At 33.9% G+C, this 8621-nt stretch overlaps 1 pseudogene; it reads right to left on the reverse strand.

The window, feature by feature from the left end:
- Nucleotides 1-7377: 7377 nt before the first annotated feature.
- On the reverse strand, nt 7378-7474 carry LOC122103108 (annotated as a pseudogene).
- Between the last annotated feature and the right edge of the window lie 1147 nt (nt 7475-8621).

Consider the following 8621-nt stretch of genomic DNA (forward strand, 5'->3'; position numbering starts at 1 on the left):
TATTAATTCCAATCCCTTTAGTTGCCCATATTGTGCATCATCACACGAGTGTCAAAGTCAAACCACACTTTTTTGTCTTTGTATTTAAATCACATGTTATAATTTAGGGGATAGGTGAAGTAATCAAATAAAGATTAAAATAATAGTAAGTGTGGCTATGGGTTAGAGCTGAAAATTATTTTAAATATGATAATAGCTAATTAAATTCCATATCTCTTAGTTTTACTCTATTGTCATATACCTCATTCCCACATTAGGAAAGTACATAGAAGGTTCTCACTAAATTATGTGTAAAATTATGAAAAAATGTATTAAAAGAATATGGGCACATCGGGGCTGCGAAAGTGGCTTAGTGGTAGAGCTCTTGCCTCACATGCATGAGGCCCTGGGTTTGATACCTCAGCACCACATAAGCACAAAAAGAAAGCCAGAAATGACGCTGTGGTAGATTGCTAGCCTTGAGCAGAAAAGCTGAGGGACAGCGCCAGAGGGGCCCAGAGTTCAGGCCCCTGGACCGGACAGAGAAAAACAACAACAACAAAAGAATATGGGCACAGTGTGGTTTTAGCTGATTGAGACCTGTAGGGGGTAGTGTGTTTTTGAGGACCTGAAAAACATTGTGATGGAGATGAAGGAAGGGATGTGCTAATTCTGGCAAATTGGCTAGAGGATTGCTCCCAGAAAAATAGTGATGAATTCTTCTAAAAGGTTAGAGTAAAATCACTCTCACAATCATGTTCACTACTGTACTATTCACCGTAGAGAATTTATGGAAACAGCCCAGACACACTTTAACAGAGGGATGGTTGGAGAAAGTGTTGCACATATACACAATTGGATTGCACCCATCCATTGTAAAGAATGTTACAACATTTGCAAAGAAATGGATAGATCTAAAATTATGTTAAGTAAACGACGTCACAGCCAGACACAAAAAGGTCGCATATTTAGAAGTCAGAATTTTGTGCAAGTTAAACAACAGTATTAATCAAAGCATGCTATTTGTAGAGGAGTATTTAACAGGTGTAATTTCTTATAAAATTGAACTTTTAATCCAACAAAATGAATACCAGGAGACTACCACTTGGAAAATGTGAGGGGAAGTCAAAGGGAAGAAATAAAGAGACTTATGGAAGTAGAGAGTGAAGCCATAATATTCAATGCAGATAGTATGAAACTAGTAAAAACGAAAGTGGGTTGAGGTTTGGAAGGATGTGAGAAAGTTGTGTAAAGATCCATTGTACTTATAAACTGATTCGTTGAATGGAAATCCCTTTGTACAACTATTTAATAAAAATATAATTAAAAACAATGGAGACATCTGATCATAAACCATCAGTCAATATGATAATTTTCTTCTCAGAAATTTTCTTTGCAGGTATTTTCCTCATAATGTCAGAAAATTGAACAACGCAATGTATATCAATACATCACTTTGCATATCCTAAATAGACAATATAAAAATCACAGTAAAAATATTAGAATATATCACATGATAAAATAACAGGTAGAAAGTATCAAACTCTGATTATTTTTCCAATTACTTTACCTTTGGTACCTAATTTAATCCTCACAATAATCCCATAAAGAGGAACTACTATTTTTAATTCTAAGATGGTGATATTTAAGTCTTCAGAGTTGGAATTACTAGTACAACATTGTACACATGGTAAGTGTTAGCCTGCGTTCCATTCCCACCATATGAACTAACCTCATTCTATTTTATAACTAAATACCAGCACTCAGTCTACTAATTCTAGGAAAATTCCCAAAATTATTGTGCACACTGTAATAATATTTCATTTTGTCTTTGTTAGAAAATAGGTAACTAAGTTGTACACTTAGTTATAATGCTAAGCTACTCAGGAGGCTGAGATCTGAGGATTGTGGTTCAAAGCCAGCTCGGGCAGGACAGACTGTGAGTCTCTTATCTCTAATAAACTACTAATAAACTGGAAGTGGCACTGTGGTCCAAGTGGTAGAGCGCTCGCCTTGAGTGGAAGAGCACAGGGACAGCACCCAAGCCCAGAGTTCAAGCCTCATGACCAACAACAACAAAAAAAGAAAATAAGAAGTAACTGTAATATGAAAACTCCAAGTTCATAATCAATTTATACCTCCCTGGTGAAAGGAACTCCTAAACTATAACATTCTTGATTTCTAGCTCAAAATAGTAGAAATCATATTTTATCCCTTCACTCAACACTGCACTGCCTGGGGACCCCATCTCTGGTTAACACAGTCTTACTGAAAGAATGACCTGCCCAATTTCTGATGGAAATAGATTGCAGGTCTTTTGGAGCAATTGTTTCCACATTGTAGCTCACCTAAATTGTTTACCATTAGAAGTATTTTCATTGCTTTTTATACCCAACATTTTGAGAGAAATGTACTACTTTAAAATGTTATTAAAGAAAGACTGATATAAAAATCACATTTGACCCCAGATACATATTTTACCTTTCATATACCCAAAAATGCAGTCTTACATATCATTAATGTTAGGAACGAGAGGATAAAAATCATAGACACCAAGACCTAATTTTGAATCAAAGACTCTCCAACTTGTGAATAAAATTGGTTTAAAAAGAAATCAATACTACTGCATTTTTAAGTCCCTATGAAAAGGATAATGATTCCATATGATAATGATAATGATAATGATAAACTATTAACACTTAAAAATAACTCATTTTCTTGGAAGTAGGACAAAAAACACATGGTTAACCCTAATCATTTTAAAAGACCTTTATTTATACTAAAAGTTCTCTCGTAACTATAAAGATTCTAAAACTAACTGAAGTAGAGAAGAAATAATTTAACTGCATCATCTACATTCAATGGACTATTAATTCAAAACAAAATTATACTAATAATTAGCTTACCCAATTCACTTACATTCTTTTATTCTATTCCATTTACTTTCATAAAAACTGGGTTTCCATAAAATGAAGCATAAAAATGCATATGAACCCACTTACATTTTCAGATCTTAACAATATTTATTTCAGAAATTTTAGCTCTACAGTAAATGACATGAAAAAATACTAAAATATTCAAAGGATTTTCAGAAATTGCAAGACTTGCTCTGGGATGTTATGTATATTGGAACAGATATTCAAAAAGCCTTATTTGTTAAAGTTGCCATAGTTACTCCCACAAAAGGGCCATTAGTAAAGATACCTGTGCATGTACAAAACACCTTCAAATGCATCCACAATCTGGACATGACACTTGCTTTTGTTTGTTCGTTTTTGTAAGGAATACCTAACAAGCATATCCACAATACTTATTTTCAATGAATAAGATGGGATAGTCAAACATAATATGGGTTGGATTATCTCTTAGTGAGAATAAATATAATTTTGCAAAGAAAGTGATTTTCAACAGAAATCCGGAAAGAGTTTATCCAACTTGTGTTTCACAGGAATCACCAGAGAATAATACCTGTTTGGTCAAGTCGGTCCAAATCACTCCATGAGTGTATCTTAAAAGTATAACCAATTTAAGAGGTCAAATACGTGTTTTGTACTGACAATCATCTTATAGCAATAACTTACTAACTAATTATGTCTGTATCTTCTTATCTAACATACAATAAAAGCTGAAAGCGGTCTCTTTTTCTAACTTAATATTGTAAATGCTTTGATTATGATGTTATTATTAGACAAATAATATGTACAAAGGGTGGTTCCACTGAAATGACATGACAGAACACTGATAAATAAAAACATTGCAACACACTTAGCTTTTTTCAGCCTCACCCTGTCCACATTGGCAAGCAACATTGCAACAGCACATGCACACATATACACATACATACATGTTCGCACATGTACACACACATATACATGCATGCTAAATTCAGGGTTTTTTGTACAAAAAAGTCCAAATAAAATATTAGTGATTAGCACAAATGATAATATGCCTTATTACAAAATAATACATAAACCATTACCACGCATGTTACATTTTACCTGCCTCTCCACATGTGACCACTTAATTTATTTTTAATTAAATAATTACCTTATTAATTAATTTATTTGTTTGGTGCTAATACTAGGGCTTGAACTCAGGGCTTGGCTTTGTCCCAGAATTTATTTTTTTGTTTCAGTTTTCACAAGGCTAGCATTTTACTGCTTGTACAACAGCTCCATTTCTAGCTTTTGCTGGTTACTTTCAAATCAGACTCTAATGGACTTTTTTTTCTTGGTCTGCTTTCAAACCACAATGCTCAGATTTCATCTTTCTGATTAACTACTACTAAAGACCTAAGCCATCAGTGTGGCTTCTACTTTTTCCTCTATAGTTATCTAATGTACATACTTAGATGGTAATTTTAAAATGAGAGTATAGAAGCAAGATGTACAGTGATGATACTGCCTTGTCAGAAATTCAAGTTAGTAATGTAAATTTATTCTTAAAACCATACACAAAAAATACCATGATATAGTGTAAGAGAACTCACTATTGAACATTTGAGTCTTAAGAGCTTTCTAATAGATCCATTATTTATTGGTACCCAACATTAGAAAAATGTATGAGGCATTGGTAAAATAGAAGTGTTTTGCATGACTACATACATTCTTTCTTTTTATAAGACACTTGCTTTCATCTAAAAAGTAGGCCTTTCTATTGTCTTCATGTGATTTTGATGATTGAAAGTGCTTAGTGAGAAGGTCAAAATGTATTAGTAGTCCTTCACTATCAATTCTCATTTTCTTCTTGGAGAATATAATGATCAAATCAATAGTTCAGAATCAGCAAGCAATAGTTCAGAATCATGCATCCAGTGCAAGTGGATCACCAGTAAGAAATCCTCAATACCAATTTCCACAAAGTTTTGTCACAGATACAATCTGCCTGCCTTCTCTAGCTGCTTTATTTTCTTATTCCTTCATTGTACAAGAAAAGTATGATTCAACTGATTTCAGCCAGATCTGTTACTAGAATTATCCATGATTTATTTTATTGTCTGTAATTTGGTAAAGTTATGTCTCTTTACATAGGCTACTAAAAATGTATTTACTAATTTCAAGTAAATACATAAATTCTATCTCCATCTCTTTTAAAAATAAAATTTTGTCTCTCCCTTTCTTGGTTCTCATAGATAATATGATTGCTCCATAATTATCCTCATTTATTTTGCTTTTATATTTTTGGTTGCATCATTTCACTTTTTGCTCTGCCATTCCCCAAATCATTTATATAGAAGGCATTATTTCCTATTTTCTCATTCGTAGAATAAGTTGCACATGAAGACATCACTGGTCCTCATTTTCAGTGTGTATGTTGAATACGGAGGAACATCTTTCCTCTGCTCTCCATCAATTCTCTACTCTCCATTTAGAATAATTTCGAATAGTAAAACTGGAAAAAGAGAAAATAAATCATTTGAATAAACAGTTGCAGAAAATTCACCAGATATTTCTGACCAGTTCAACCAATGTGAACTAGTAGGGAAATACGTGGACACCTCATTCCACTAGCACTCAAAGTCTCTGGTTAGGCAATTCTTAGGAATATGGGGAACAAGATGAAAAAGTAAGGAATGGTATCAATTGCAGGAAAAAAAATTGGAGAAGGATCCAAGCAATTTTCTTCATTGGGCTGCCGAAAATATTTCAGCTTATTACAATGCGGAGACTTCTTTCCCAAAAGGCCACTCATGTGAATAGTAGGGATGATGATGAGTATACCCCTCTTCGAGAAGCCTACAGTGGACACTTAGACATTGTCAGTGAGTTGGTGTGTCAAGCAGCACATGCAATAACTGTAGATGACTGCACACCCCTGCACAGTGCATATACGTGGAATAATACCAGAGTGGCTTCTTTCTTACTTCATCATGATACAGATACCAATGCCCAAACTAATGGACTCTTTTTTTAAATTTTTTTTTTGGTCTGGTCGTGGGGCCTGAACCCTGGGCCTGGACGCTGTCCCTCAGCATTTCAGCTCAAGGCTAGCGCTCTACCACTTGAGCCACAACATCACTTCCGGCTTTTTTTCTGCTTATGCGGTGCTGAGGAATCGAACCTAGGTCCTCATGCATGCAAGGCAAGCGCTCTACCACTGAGCCACCTTCCCAGCCCAAATATTTTTGTTTGTTTGATTTTTGTTGTGGTGGTGTTTTTTTTTTTTTTTGGTCATACATGGGGCTTGAGCTTTGGGCTTGGGTGCTGTTTCTGTGCTCTTCAGCTCAAGGGGAGCACTCTACTACTTGAGCCACAGTTCCACTTCCCCAAACTAAAGGACTTTTGACAGCCTTACATCTTGCTTTCGAGAATTGAGATAGTAAAGATATGCTGGATAGCCTTCTGTTGAACCATTATATGAAACCAGGCCTGAGGAACAATATAGAAGAAACTGTATTTGATATTGCCAAAAGGATAATTATGTATCACTACCTCTATGAAGTTGTGAAAGGCTGTACAAATTGTTCACCGAAGTCCTAATGGTCAGGTTAAGGTTCTTAAATTTCAAAAATGCAAGTCCATCTTTTGTGTCCCAACAAAACATTTTCACAATCAAAATAAGAGCAATATCTTTTTTTTTTTGGTCAATCATGGGGCTTGAGCTCTGGGCCTGGGAGCTATCCCTGTGCTCTTCAGCTCAAGGTGAGCGCTGTACCACTCGAGACACAGCTCCACTTCCAGTTTTCTAGTGGTTTATTTGAGATAAGAGTACCACAGACTTTCCTTCCCAGGCTGGCTTTGAACCATGATCCTCAGATCTCAGCCACCTGTGTAGCTAGGATTATAGGCATGAGCCACCAGTGCCCGGCAGCACCAATATTTTACTGTAAAAATTCATGGATTCCATGGAATTCTTCCAAGTGAATTTCCTGCCTTGGATGTAAAAATGTATTCAATAGTTTTTGTATACATGTATAATAATTTCTTCAGAGTTTGTGATTTTTTAATCAGAAATAATTTTAATTTACCTGTTGAAATGAGTAGTACAGAAACTAAAATATTTCTGATGCTTGTCTGAAAAAGTATATTTTAAAATATTCTATATTCAATGTTTGCATAATGTTCATAATTTATTTTTTCCTAGATATACTTTGAATTCTACATTATTTTATAATATATAGGTTCATTAATGTGTCCTTTCCGATTGCATTCCATATAGAACAGTTTGATTCCTTTTTTTCTAGGTCTTAATATTATTTTTCTTTGGGATAAAATGTCAGTGATGTCTAATTTGAAAAGTTTTGTAAAGTTTATGCTATGTAAACGCCTTTCTGAGGTGAAGATTTAATACACTGATGTCAAACTAAATTTAATAATATGAATTACGTGTATTGTTACACTTGTAATTTTGTAATCAACTTTTTAATAACTGTTTTTCATTTCTTGCATCTGAAGAATGAAAAATATGGAATACTTCTCAAATTTTCATATTATCCTTGTGCAAGTGCCATGTTAATCTCTGTATTGTAATTTGAGTATACGTGCTGCTGAAGCACGTAATATCCTCTAAATTTAAGTAGTTAATGATGCAATCTTTATACAGGCTTATATCTATGGGTGCCTACTTGTAAGAAGGAAACCTTATTGTTCCTAACAATGCTATCGATCTTATTTCCCTTAAATTCTGTGAATAGTGGAAAAAAATTATATTGATCAGTCGATTGCTCACATTTGCAAATTTTTTTTGTCAATGACTATATTAAGTCTTTTTATTTGGTATTTGATCGTACTCTTAATTATTTATAGATAGGTCCAAAGGTGATGGCTTTTTCAAGTACTTATTTATTCAACTGAATTAGCTTTGTGGACCTAATGGATTCAAAGTAAGCATTGCTTAAGTGATACTTCTAAACTTCTTCAGCTGACAATTTCCCAAATGAGGTGTTACTGGAACAAATGTCTACCTGAGCCTTTACCCTTCTTCCATGTGGGAACAGACCAACTAGAATATCTTACCCTGACAGCAAAGATTTTCTTACTAGAACAAAACTAATCTTGGTTACAAGAGATCAAAGAGAGATGAACCGTTCAAACAGAACTGTTCAGACTAGAAGGTATTTTATCAAAATATAATTGTTTATTATACCTTCCATTTCAAAAGTAGCTAAACCCAAGAAGGTGGAAAAATTGTTCATATGCGTGATTACTTTTTGTTCTGGCCTGTCTACGATCCAACCAGGCAGGAAATTACACTACTGCCTTTTTATAACCAAATATTTTCAGAGTTACAGGAGAAGTGCATATGTTTCTCCTCGTTATTAGGCATTAAATTGATAATGTTTTAATCACAGAGTTTCCTCTTTCCTCCATGCTGTAAATCTACAAATGGTAAAACTTTAGGTCTAACTCTATCAAACACGGAGGTAGAGATAATGGAATAATACTTTAAAACAGAGTTGCCTTTGATACAGTAACTACAACAGAAAAATGCAAAATGTGTGCCTTTTAAATATATATAGTCATACATTTTACATTTATATGTGCTGATTTTATATTTCACACAATGAAACTTACTAGAATTAGTTGATAATTTGACAAATAAATTGATATTTATTTTTTTCCAATAAATAGAATTGGAATATAAATAATTAGGTTTAAAATATTTATTAGACTATAAAAAGTATCAATGCAATGTTATTAGTA

This window comes from Dipodomys spectabilis, unplaced genomic scaffold (assembly GCF_019054845.1).
Source record: "Dipodomys spectabilis isolate Male_0828 unplaced genomic scaffold, ASM1905484v1 ptg001751l, whole genome shotgun sequence".
In the NCBI taxonomy this organism is placed as follows: Eukaryota; Metazoa; Chordata; class Mammalia; order Rodentia; family Heteromyidae; genus Dipodomys; species Dipodomys spectabilis.